We start from the raw sequence: 13,483 nt of genomic DNA, 5'->3' as shown, positions 1-13,483 counted from the left end.
CAGGAGCAGAATCTGTGTATTCCACAGTAAGAAGCTCATCAGTGTGCTACTGCTAAAGAGTCAGTCCAGGTCCCAAAGATGTGTCTGGAATTGCTTTTCTTAACATCAGTGAAACATACAATTGCCACTTTTCTAATAACTGTGGGTTCTAATGCCATAAATTTCTATTTAATGCAAACCCTTTTTTTAAACTTTGATGTTCTCTGCTGAGTACTACAAAATAGTTTTAAGCTTTCTGTTTACCATTGAAATACACTTCCAGCCCACTCTTCTACATATGTATATGTATATATATTTACTCTATTCATTTATCAACTGAAGGTGTTCTCAATAATATTTAAAATAACTTTATAATAACCAATTGCAAAAATTTCTACTATTTTTTTACTTGACACCACAGAACCAGTGGAAATGGTATTGAGAGAGAAAATTTCCATAGAGAACCCAGGCTTCTTGCTTCAGAAACTGTGGTTTGTAGTGACAATTACTTTTATTTGGAGTACTATAGAAGGAGAGTACAGGTTCAGTGTGTGCATGTTGAGTTTGGTGTTCATAGTTGTTATCCAAAGAATTGACAGTTAAGCAGATGGATATAACACCCAAAAGCCTAGAGATGTCTTATGGTAGCCGTCTTTGGCATATTGATAGCAGTTGAAAATCTAGAATTTGGAGTGATATAGCCTAGGCATGAATTTAGGGTGATAAAAAATGTGCTGGAACAGGTATAAGGTAGTTTAATTTTTAGTATATTTACTACATATTAAATAATACATAATTTAGCAGTGGCATATATATGGGGAAAAAAAAGAAAATTTGAAGGACTTTTCAGAGATGTGAGAGTACAACACAGGACAATAACAGTCCTGGAGGCCAAGGAAGAGAAGGGGGTGGTATTAAATAAGGCGAGTACTGAGAAGCATCGATTCCATTTATGGAGATGGATATTGATAAGAAACTTTTGGAAAGGTATTTCAGTAGAGTGATGTGAGGAGAAGCCAAATTAAAGTGAACTGACAAGGAAATTGATGTGAAGAATTGGAGTTTCTATAGATCATGCATTTAGTATGTCAATGATTAGTTTTCATTTAAATAAAAGAATGAGTATGACTTGACTAACAGTAGTTGTAATTTTTTAGAACAATGTGAGTATGAACATTCTTGTCAGAAAATAAACATAGCATATAATGGGTTCCTGGACCCCATGAAATCATATGTCCTCTTAAGTGCCCACACATGCTAAGCTAGGAATCCTGGAAAATCATTAAACTCAAGAATTTGGATATGAAAAATATCAGAAAAGGAATTAAGGATATGAAAATATCAGGAATAAAAGGAATTCCTTTTATTCCTATTTTATTCCTAAATATCAGGAATAAAAGGAATTAAGGATATGAAAAATATCAGCAAAGGAATTAAAAAGTAAACTAAAGCATTATAATTTATTTATTTGAACAGGATGAAATATGTTTTGAATAACTTTGAGTTTTGTAAGCTGTATATGTCAATTTTTTACCCATAATTATAGATGTGCAATTTATATTTCTAAAACAAACAGGGAAACATGATTTTAAAAGAATAAATCTGACAGAAGACAAAAAAGTAGCAAAATACATAATCAAATATGGAAAGCATGTGGGTTGAACAATGCATTTATCTAAGTTAGTAATAATAATACAACTTTAAACTCATGGGGACAACTAAAATAGGTGAGAAAACAATAGCAGGGAAAAATTATAAAAAAAAGAATATGGAAAGTATATGGGTAAATTGTAACTGATATTACAGAGCAAAGAGGGCTGCGTCCGCAGAAGGGTAAGTGCACAAGACATCAAATATTTCTGCTAACTCAAAAAGTTTCATGAATTTGAGACATCTGGATTTCAGGAAGGCAGTATGATGACCCATGGAGCTCGAAACTGAAGGTTTGTTGAAAATCACTATGAGGCTCCGTTGGATAGAAACTTTTACTTCATACCACCACACAGCCAGATGTTTATTCCACTCTCTCTAATGATGTGGAGTATCAATACTTTTTTTAAATACTCATTCTTATTGGGATATAATATTCTCAGATATAAGTTCCCACTTTATAAGTGTACTGCTCAATAGTTACCACAAAATAAATCCCTCCTGTGTCCTTGACCCAGATCAAGAAATATTACTAAGCCCTGATGGTCAATTTTGGTAGGTGTTCCACAAGTGCTTGAAAGAAATGTATAGTATGCAATTGTTGGTTTATTATTCTTTAGTTGTTAATTCCATTAAGGTTTTTAATCATGTTTTTCAAACATTGTAAATCCTATTGATTTTTTTTCACCTACTTATTACATTAGTAGTTAAGAAAGGTGTAGTAAAATCCTTCACTATGTGAAGGGTTTGTCTGCTTTTTTTTGTAGTTCAGATGATTTTTGCTGTAGATATCTTATGGCTATGTAATTGGGTGCATGGAAATTTAGAAATGTTTTATCTAATGTGCATATTATTTTTATTATGCAATGTTCATCTTTATCACTAGGAGTTCTTCTGACTTGTAGATTAATTTATCTGATATCTATATAGCTATCCAGTTTTCTTGTGGTTAGTGATTGCATGGAATGTATTTTTTAATCTCTGTGCTTTATATATCTCTATGTATGTATATGTAAGTTATCTGTTAAAAGAAGTTCATTTAATTTTAATTATGTATGATAAAATTTGTTTTTAGCTGGAAAATTAAATTCTTTTATTTTTAATTAAATTAGTAATATAAGTGGCTTTAAATTTGATATCTTACTATTTTTAATAGATTTATCCCATTCTTCTCACATTTCTTGTTTTATTTTAGATAATTTACTGTTTTATTATTCCATATTTTCCTTTATATCACATCTTGATTAAATATTATTTTACTATTCTTCTAGGGGTTATCTTTGAGATAAAAAAACATGTCTTTGGCTTTATTAAATCTAATTTATATTAGTTTTTTACTTCTTCCTGGACAATGTTGGGCCTGAAGACAAATTTAACTCTTTACCTTCTCCAAACTTTTGTTCTTTCAGAGATATGTATTTTTTATATATATAATTTAAATATACACATTATAGTTTTCATACTATCAATATTCATTTATATTTACTCAAGTAATGTTCTTTATTACCTTCTGCACCCTTGTATTCTATCAAAAGTTCACACTTGAAATTATCACTGTGATGGATCTCTCAGTTTACTTCAATTCTATTTTTAAATTACATTCTTTTTGTATATAGAATTATGGGTTGGCATTTATTTTCTTTAGATACTTGATGATATCATGCAGTTCTCTTAATTTCACTGTTTAAGTTGATATATAAGCTTTTAGTCTCTTTTATTGATGATTTCATAGTAATGCTTTTTTTCTTTGATTGCATTTAACATGTTTTCTCACTTTTTTTAATTGAGATTGTTCACATACCACACAATTATCCAAAGATCCAAAGTGTGCAATCAAATGCCCATGGTACCATTGTACAGCTGTGCATCCGTAACCACAATTATTATTTTTTTGAAGTTTTAGAACATTTTCATTACTCCAGACAAGAAATAAAGACAAAAAGGAAATTTAAATACTCCAATACCCCTAACCAACCCCCCTGCATTGTTGACTCATAGTATTGGTACAGTGCATTTGTTATTGTTGATGAAAGAATGTTAAAACATTACTAACAGTGGTATGTAGTTTGCAATAGTTATATTTTTTCCTATACGCTCCCTGTTATTATTTTCTAGTTATAGTGTCATATATTTGTTCCAGTTCATGAAAGAGATGTCTAATATTTTACAGTTAATCATGGACATTGCCCACCACAGGATTCACTGTTTTACACATTCCCATCTTTTAACCATCAACTTTCCTTCTGTTGGCATATGTGACTCTGAGCTTACCCTTTCCACCATACTCACACACCATTCAGCACTGTTAGTTATTCTCACAATGTGCTACTGTCACCTCTGTCCTTTTCCAAACACTTAAGTTCACCCTAGTTGAACATTCTGCTCATAATAAGCAACTACTCCCCATTCTTTAGGCTTGTTCTATATCTCAGTAAATTATATTTCATGTTTATGAGTTTACATATTACAATTAGTTCATATCATTGAGATGATTCAATATTTGTCCTTATGGGTCTGACTTATTCTACTCAATATAGTGTCCTCAAGGTTTCTTCAGCCACCCATTTTTTTAAGATGGCTTTGTTCACACCCCATACAATCCATCTTAAGTAAACAATTGATGGTTCCCTATATAGTCATGTATTTATTTATTAACCATATGTATTTGTGTATGTCTATATAAGGACATCTCCATTTCTTCCACAAAGAAGTAGAAGAATCAAGGAAGACAGAGAGGAAGAAGAAAAAAAAAAGAGAGAACAAACAAAAAACATGACAGCAAGGTAGCAACAAAAGGAAAGACAGCATTAAACTAAAGTAGAATAAAGACTCAGACAACATCACCAATTCCAAGGGTCCCATACCCCACCCTTATGTCCCCCTCCTATATGCATTCAGTTTGGTATACTGCCTTTGTCACATTACAGGAAACATAATATAATGCTTTTGTTAATTATAGTCTCTAGTTTGAATTGATTGCATATTTCCCACAATAGCATCCTATTTTTAACACCTTGCATTGTTGACATTCATTTGTTCTCCCTCATGTAAAAACATCTTTGTACATTTTATCACAATTGTTGAGCACTCTAGGTTTCACTGAGTACTATGGTCCCATTCTTTATCTTTTCTCTTTCCTTCTGGTATCACACATACTCCTCACCTTCCTCTTTCAAACATACTCACAGCCATTTTTGTTCAGTGTACTTACATTGCTGTGCTCCCATAACACAAAATTGTTCTCCAAACCTCTCACTCCTGTCTTTTCCTTTATGTCTTCAGGGCTTCCTTTAGTATTTCCTGTAGAGCAGGTATCTTGTTCACAAACTCTCTCATTGTCTATCAGAGAATATTTTAAACTCTCCCTAATGTTTGAAGGACAGTTTTGCCAGATATAGGATTATTGGTTGGTGGTTTTTCTCTTTCAGTATCTTAGATATATCACTCTACTTCCTTCTTGCCTCCATGGTTTCTGCTGAGAAATCTGCACATAGTCTTATCAAGCTTCCTTTGTATGTGATGGATCACTTTTCTCTTGCTACTTTCAGGGTTCTCTCTTTGTCTTTGATGTTTGATAATCTGATTGTTAAGTGTCTTCGTATAGGTCAGTTTGGATCTGTTCTGTTTGGGGTATGCTGCACTTCATGGATCTGTAATTTTATGTCTTTCATAAGAGATGGGAAATTTTCATTGATTATTTCCCCTTTTCTCTTCTCTTCTCCTTCTGGGACACCCATGACACATACATTCTTGCATTTCATGTTGTCATTCAATTCCCTGAGACATGGCTCATATTCTCCCATTCTTTTCCCTGTCTATTATTTTGTGTGTAGAATTTCAGGTATCTTGTTCTCCAGTTCTTGAGTATTTTCTTCTGTCTCTTGAGATCTGCTGTTGCATATACCCATTTTGTCTTTCATCTCTTGTGTTGTGCCTTTCATTTCATAGATTCTGTCAGTTATTTTTTCAAACTTTTGACGTGTACCTTATATTTGCCCAGTGTTTTCATTATACATAGCATGTCTTTTGCCATATCTGCCCTAACCTTTTTGAATTGATTTAGCATTAGTTGTTTCAATTCCTGTATCTCAGTTGAAGTATAAGTTTGTTCCTTTGACTGGGCCATCACATCATTTTTCTTAGTGTAGGTTATAGTCTTCTGTTGTCTAGGCATCTGGTTTCCTTGGTTACCCCAATCAGGTATTCCCAGACCAGAACAGGCTCAGATCTCAGAAGGGGGCAATATTCAGTGTCTAGGAGATTGACATTCCCTGTGAGGCCTCTAGCTGCTGTGCTTTTCCTAACCTGCCCAGCAGGTGGTGCCTGTCAGCCTGTCATTCCTGACTGGTATAAGGAGTGGTGGACCACTTAGTTTCGGTTTTGGGTGTTTTCTCCCAGGCTCTGGGGTCTGGTTCTGAATGGGAGGCTGGTAGCAGGGCTGGGCACCACTTCCTTACTCTTATGGAAGATACAACCACTAGGGAGTGATCATCAGCATTTAAATAAGTTCTTTATCTCTCTGCCTCTGCTTTCTCCACCCTTGTCTGGGTCAGAGAGCTGTGAACTGAAAATGCCAGTGGCTTTCTCCACTGAGCTGCCCAGTTTGAGAGAGAGAGAAAAAGGGACAGAAAGCCCCTTTAAGGGCCAGTCCACACCCCTCTGCTAGCTTCCCCCTCTGGCCAGAGGTAGCACCTGGTCCACTGGGCTTCCCTCCTGGTACAGAGAAGTCCTCTGGCTCTTTAAGGTCAGTCATCACTGAAAGCCTCTGTCTGCTTGTTGGAGATTCATAATGTGTATTAAGCAGTCAATGTTTGTTAATTAAAACCCCAGTGGGAACTAAACTGAGGTATATTTGCTTGTTCAGAGAATGCTGCTATCACAGTGAGGTTTTGCAGTTCAGGATGCTGTGGGGGGAGAGGGATCCCAGCTTGGGTTCTCAGTTTTTACTTACAGATTTTATGCTGTGATCTTAGGCATTCCTCCCAATCCAGTTTGGTGTAGGGTGTGTGGAAAGTCATGGTTGTCCCCCAGCAGTTATTCCAGATTATTTTCTAGTTGTTCCTGATTGTTTATTAGTTGTTCCAGGGGGACTAACTTACTTCCACTCCTCTCTATGCTGCCATCTTCCTGGTCTTTCAACATGTTCTCTTTATTTTTACTTTTCAGTACTGAGACTATGAAATTATTAAATGTTACTTTCTTTTCATTTATCCTCCTTACAGTTTATTTTGCTTTTATCTGAATCCTTGGATTATGTTTTATATCAGTTTTGGAAAAATTATAAGGTGCTATCTCTTCAAATATTGCTTTTGCCCTCATACCTACTGTGACTCCAAACACATGTTTATTAGATATATTCCATGTGTGCCTTTAAAATATTTTTAAATTTTTAATGTTTTAACCTTTTACTTCTCTACATTTTGGGTATATTCTTAATTATTCTCCAATACCTTGGTTCATCCTTCAGTTGTGTCTGTTATGTTTCAACCTATATGTTAAGTCCTTAATTTAACTTTTTAATTTATTTATGTGTTTTACTTCCATAATTTTCATTTGCTCTTTTAATAGTTTCCAGGATGTTACTTAAATCTACACCGTGAGCTTTAACTTTGAAGTTTTCTTAATAAAAACAATTACAGGGGCTGTGTATGATAATCCTAATAGCTGGATCTACTGTGGATCTAATCTATTTCTCTGTTTACTTTTTCTCCTAACTTTTGTTCAAATCCTGATATTTTCATGTCTGGTTTGATTGGTGGTTTTTACATTTTAATTTTTTTTTTATTTTAAGTTATAGTTTTACAGAAAAATCTTGTAGGGAGTACAGTGTCCCCATATCTTCCCACAAAATTTTCCCTATTATTAACATTTTGCAAAAGTGTGATACATTGTTAGAATTTATGAAATAATTTTATTGTAATTATAACATTAACTATAGTCCATAGTTTATTTTAGGATTCATTATTTGTGTTGTACAGTTCTATGGTTTTTTGAATATCATATATACAACCTAAAATTCCCCAATTTGACCACTTACAAACACACAATTCAGTGGCCTTAATGACATTCACAAAATTGTGCCTCCATCACTACCATCCATTACCAAAACTTTTACATCACCCCAAGTGAAAACTCTGTACCAATTAAGCATTAACTCTCCAGTCCCTATCCTCTGACAGACTCTGGTAACTAGTATTCTAGTTTCTGAATATATTAATTTGCATATTCTAATTGTTTCATATAAATGAGATCATACTATATTTGTGCTTTTTTGTCTGGCTTATATTACTCAAAATCTATTCACGGGTCATCCATGTAGTAGCAAGCATCAGAACTTCAGTCCTTTATATGGCTTAATATTATTCTATTTTATGGATATCTTTGGCAACTGTGAATAATGATGCTATGAACATGGTGTGCAAATAACTGTTTGAATCCCTGCTTTAAGTTCTTTTGGGTATATACCTAGATGTGGGATTCCCAGATCATGTGGTAATCCTATACTTAACTTTCTGAGGATCCATCAAACTGTTTTCCACAGTAGCTGCACCATTATACATTCCCACCATGAACTAATGTTTTTGTTTCTCCATATCTTCTCCAGCATTTATTTTCCTTAAAAACACCATAGCCATTCAAGTGAGTGTGAAATGTCCTGGTTAGATTTTTAATGAATGCCATGAAAAGTTATGATGGTATATGAGATGCTGGTTGTTGTCTTCTTGCTGAGAGTATTTGCATTTCTTTCTTATTAGAGTGACTATCTATTCCAGTTTGCCTTGGATGAGGGGTTTCCCAGGATGTATTTCTTTCTGTGATAAATCTGGGAAAGTCCTGGGAAAACTGGGATGGTTTTTAACCCTAATTCTTATAGACAATTAAGGTAGTGAAATTAGGTGGTGAGGTGATTTAATAAAAATTGTGAGGGCTGGTCTATTTCTGGTTTTCCTTTACATCATGGTATAGATGTTCTAGAATACAACTAAATACCTCTGATCTCTTTTCCTTTTAGGTCCCTGTGTTCCCTCTTTTGCCCCCTGTTTCTGTCTCTTTAAAGACTGCTGTAATCTCTTCTCATTTTATCAGCTATTACTTTTGAATTCACAGAGGCCTTATGGGGAAATGGAACCGAACACCTGGCTCAGTTGTCTAGGTTTTGCTTTGCTTTGGTTTCTTGGCTTTTTCATTCTCACTGCCTTCACTGCTCACTGAAGTAATTTAAAAAAATGTATTGTTGATTTTTTTTAGTTGTTCATGGCAGGAAAATTGGTCTGAAACAAAACAAACTTCCCTTGGAAAATGTGGAAATGCTTATAATATTTCATGCATTTTTCTCACATTTATGATTGTGAGTTAAGCTTCATTGCATTTCTACAGCCTACCTGCATGAGATGAATAGTAATTATTTTCTGTGGAGGAGAAAAAAGATTAAGGTAGTTTCAAAAAACCTAGATCTTAAGTTAGAAGGGCAAGTATAAGTGTAGAGAAAGAAGGATGTGCTTTATATTTTCCCAGAGAGTCATACTGGATTCTTCTCATTATTCAAATTTGTAATGACCAGAGACTTCTAGACATTTCTCACCATGGAATTTTCCAAGATTCTGTCTGATCCTGAAGTTTTCTCATAGTTTCCTTCTTAACCTGGATCTCTGGACAGCAGAGATGAAGATTGCAGAAAATGAAGCTAAGAGGGGCATTATACATGAAGTAGTATTTTCTAAGAAGGTGCTGACAGATTTCAACCAAATTGAATATGATCTGACAAACATCTAAGGGCAACCTCTATCTACCCTTAGAATATCAAAGGCTCTAATGGCCTTCATTAGAGGAATAATCAGGTTTAAGAGTTCTGAGGATTCACATTGCAATCTCAGAGAGAAAAGAGAGCCTAAGATGATTCTCATTTTTTGTCTAACCACCTGACAGCTGGTCCCACCCTCTCTCCCTATACCTTTGTATTCAGACACTCTAAAGATATCTTTTCCTCTCTTCCCCTGCTATGGAATCATTATTCCCTCATTTCTTTGGTCATTTACATCTTGGCCTTTCCTGTGGGTTTCCCTGCTTGCTTTCCCTGAATAATTCTGAGTCCTCTGCATAGTTCTGTCATCCAACTGTGGCCAGTGAAGCCAGGATGTGGTTATAGGCAACTTCAGGTCCACAAGCAAGAACCCACGATATCTGGGTTTCTGGAAACTTGATGGGAGACTCACAAAATTAACTTTTACAAAAAGTTCCTGTCTGTTTTTGGCATCACTACAATGCACGGTAGAAGTAAACCATTTAAAATTAATAATCAAAATCTTTATTTTCTTATTGTTAATTTGCAGGTGGGATGTATAAATTCTTTTCAAAATTGGTTCTGAACAACATTCAAGGAAGAACAAAGTAGAGCAGAGACAGACAATGTAGGAAAAAAAAATTTCTAAACTCCATGAGGGAAAGAAGTTATCTTTTGTCGCTATTTTATCTGTAGGGCCTGGAATTGTGACTAGCTAAATAAATGTTACCTGAAGCATTACTGAGAGGATCCAAGGAACTGCAGATTTTGCTCAACTAACAGTATACTTTAGAACATTGCAGCTCAGACTCGAGTCTGACCTGGATTAATTCCAATTCTAGTTCTTTATTTTTTTAGAAAGATGCTTACTATGTCTAAGCCCAATTTTTTATCTGAAAATAATTACAGTAAGTGTGCCTCATATGGATGTTGGGGTGTAACTGAAATAATAATATAAAGTGCTTAGTATACATTTGCATCTCAAAAATTTTAGTTTGCTTACCTGAAAATATAAATGTAAACTTCTTACATTGTTTCAAGTATCTACATTTTCTATCCAACCAGAAAGAAAGTATTAATGTTATGAAGAAGAGTATTGCCTTAAAATGGTTTCTGCATCCTGGATGGAAGGCCTCCAGAATTTCCCACAAGGACAAGATTTGGAACCTTTGAGATCCCCAACTTGGAACTGGGTGAGGTTGGGTGAATTCCAGTCACTGCCAGTACTGCCTCCCTTGAGATAGCTACTATGTCCTCCTGCTATTGAGTTTAGACAACAAAAATTCAGGAGAATGTAATTCACTTTACTTCATCTCTCCCTAGCACAGAAGGGCTCAATAAGTTTTCTAGGACACTTTCCAACTCTAGATTACATTTTCCTCATAGAGAATGCCATGTTTTAACAAAAACATTCTTGTTGCATCCCTGCTCCAGGCATGCCAGGAAAACCTCATGTCATACAACACATTTGAATACAACACCAATTCTGTATACAGTTCTGTCACATGTAAACTACCCCCATTGTACCCAAACACTAGTTTACTGCCAGGTTATGGGGAAACTCCTGTCAGACACCGTATTTTAAAGCAACATCAACTGAGCAACATGCAATTCAGGACCCCTTGTGATTACAGAAAGAATTCCCCTCTTTACATTGGCCCTTGGCTAAACAATAGCCCTCTTCTCTAATACCATTCAGACAATGCCACAACAGATCTCCTTGGTTTTAATGCTATAAACAATGGAATTGACAACTGGTGGGAAGAAGAGGTAGGAATTGGCCAACATGATTCACAGCAGAGGGGACACATGGTGTCCAAAGTGGTGCACCATGGACAATCCAATGATAGGCACATAATAAGCAAGTACAGCACAGGCATGTGAACCACAGGTGTTGAGTGCTTTCCTCCACTCTTCCCCAGTGGCAATACGCAGTACTGTGTGGAGTATGAATCCATAGGAGACCACAATGAGCAGGGAATCCAGTCCAAATGTAGAGAAAACAATGAAAAGCCCATAGATATTGTTGATAGAAATGTCCCCACAAAGTAGATGGATAAGGTTGGGGTGTAGACAGTAGGAATGGGAGAGGGCATTATGGCCACAGAAGTTCAGATGCCACAAGAGCAAGGTTAATTGGGCCATGAGCATGATGCTCTTCAGCCCAATGACAACTCCTGTGCCAGTGATGCGGGGCAGGGTCAGGATGGCTGTGTAGCGCAGGGGGCTGTAGATGGCCACAAAATGGTCCACAGACATGGCCAGTAACACAGCTGACTCCATGATGGAGAAGGAGTGGATGGAGACCATCTGGAAATGGCAGGAATCAAAACTAATTTCAGTGACACCAAAAAGGAAGATACCTAGCACTGTAGGCAGACTCGATGCAGAGACACCAACCTCAGCCAGTGCCAACATGGCAAGAAAGAGGTATACGGGCTGGTGTAGTCCAGGGTCTCTCCTGATGACATGAAGAATGGTGCCATTCCCAAGGAAGATAATGCTGTCCATCAGGCAGAAGGGGATGGAGATCCAGATGTGCTCTGCCTCCAGTCCTGGAATGCCCACTAGAGTAAATGTTGTAGGTAAGAATCCCAAAGAGCTATTGAAATTCTTCATGTTAAACCTCATCCCATGAGATCACAACCTGAAAATTAGAAAGAAACTGGGGAGTTTATAATATCATAAAGAAAAGTTACTGGGCACTAAGGAAAGAGAAGAAGAAAACTAAGCTCGCAGCTTCCTGTGGTTGAAGTCCTCATGCCTGAAAACTGATAGATGGCCATTATCAGAATATCTTCAGATTGAAGGTGGTATAGTCTCCATCAAAGGGAAGTTCTAGGCTGATGGAGAATTATGCCCTTAAGTTGTATTGCACCCTGTATCAGCTAAGCTAGAAATGTCTGTTTTGTTTTAGAGAGACCTGAACCTGGGAAGCTGGGCAGACAGATATGAGAAGAGAAACCCAGCATATAAAATGGGATGATATCAGGACAAGGTGGAGATACTATTGATAGATATATAGATAAAAGGCACATAGCACAGTATGTAAAAACTTCTCAAATATATCTGATGAATGAATATAAATATATGAATAATTGAGGCCAAAGCAAGGCTGAGAAAATTGCAGTGACCAGAGCCTAGAACAGGTGATAAGATAACTACACCCGTAAAGGATGGAGCTTGGACCCACACTGGGCTTAGCAGTTATGAGCTTTGAAAGGACAAAGAAGCAGCTGGAATCAGGTGAGGAGTCTTGGATGAGGCAAGAGGAGAGGCAGGTTGGTAGATTTGTACACTGACTTTAAGACTGACTAAAATAATCTCCAATCATTATGTCCAAAATCTCTCTACTCACAAAGCTTTAAGACAACCTACCTTACCCACTGGGACTTCTTTCTAGCTAAAACATGCCCCTTAATATACTGAATCAATAATGTTGCAAACTTAAAGAGATTTTCATGGGAACCTCTTCTGGTCAAGAAAGAAAGCAGCACAGAGAGAAGAAAACTGTCTAGATATTTAGAAATTTTTTAGGGGTGTGTGTGAGCTCAGCACTGACTGGGACAGGGGAAGTATAACAACAGAATCCTGAACTTGCAGGGATGGAGGCATTCAACCTGTCAGCCTCCCTTTACACACACCCACACATACACACAAACTGCTCACCTAATTGTACATACACCTATTTGCTCATATGTTTGCTGAAATCCTGTCTGTGTCTTGCCTGATGTGAACCTCTGTTCAGCCTTAGCTGAGTTTCCCCAGCAACAGGCACCTAACTATTCCATGCTGGTTATTGCTAAGTTCTTCCTTGATCCACAGCACTCCTGCATAACAACCACCGTGCAGAACTCTGGCAACACAGAAAGTCCTGGCCCTACTCATGAAATTTTCACTGCATCTTTCAACCTCACACCCAGAGAACACCTCTTCTTCCACAGACATTCAATTACAATCATCAGACTAGCTGCTATTATGCTAAGTGCTGCAAAGTAAAAGGTCAGGATACAATTAGAAGGATATAGGGTTAAAAATGTAATTTATTCCTGAAAGTTAGAGAAAGCTTCCCTT

At 36.3% G+C, this 13,483-nt stretch overlaps 1 pseudogene; it reads right to left on the bottom strand.

Annotated features, from left to right (window-relative positions):
• Window positions 1–11,074: 11,074 nt before the first annotated feature.
• Window positions 11,075–12,028, bottom strand: LOC119538699 (annotated as a pseudogene).
• Window positions 12,029–13,483: the final 1,455 nt, after the last annotated feature.

The sequence above is a fragment of the Choloepus didactylus genome, chromosome 6 (genome assembly GCF_015220235.1).
Source record: "Choloepus didactylus isolate mChoDid1 chromosome 6, mChoDid1.pri, whole genome shotgun sequence".
NCBI lineage: Eukaryota > Metazoa > Chordata > Mammalia > Pilosa > Megalonychidae > Choloepus > Choloepus didactylus.
The sequence above is the reverse complement of the archived record's forward strand: the minus strand, read 5'-3'. Positions and strand labels throughout refer to the sequence as shown.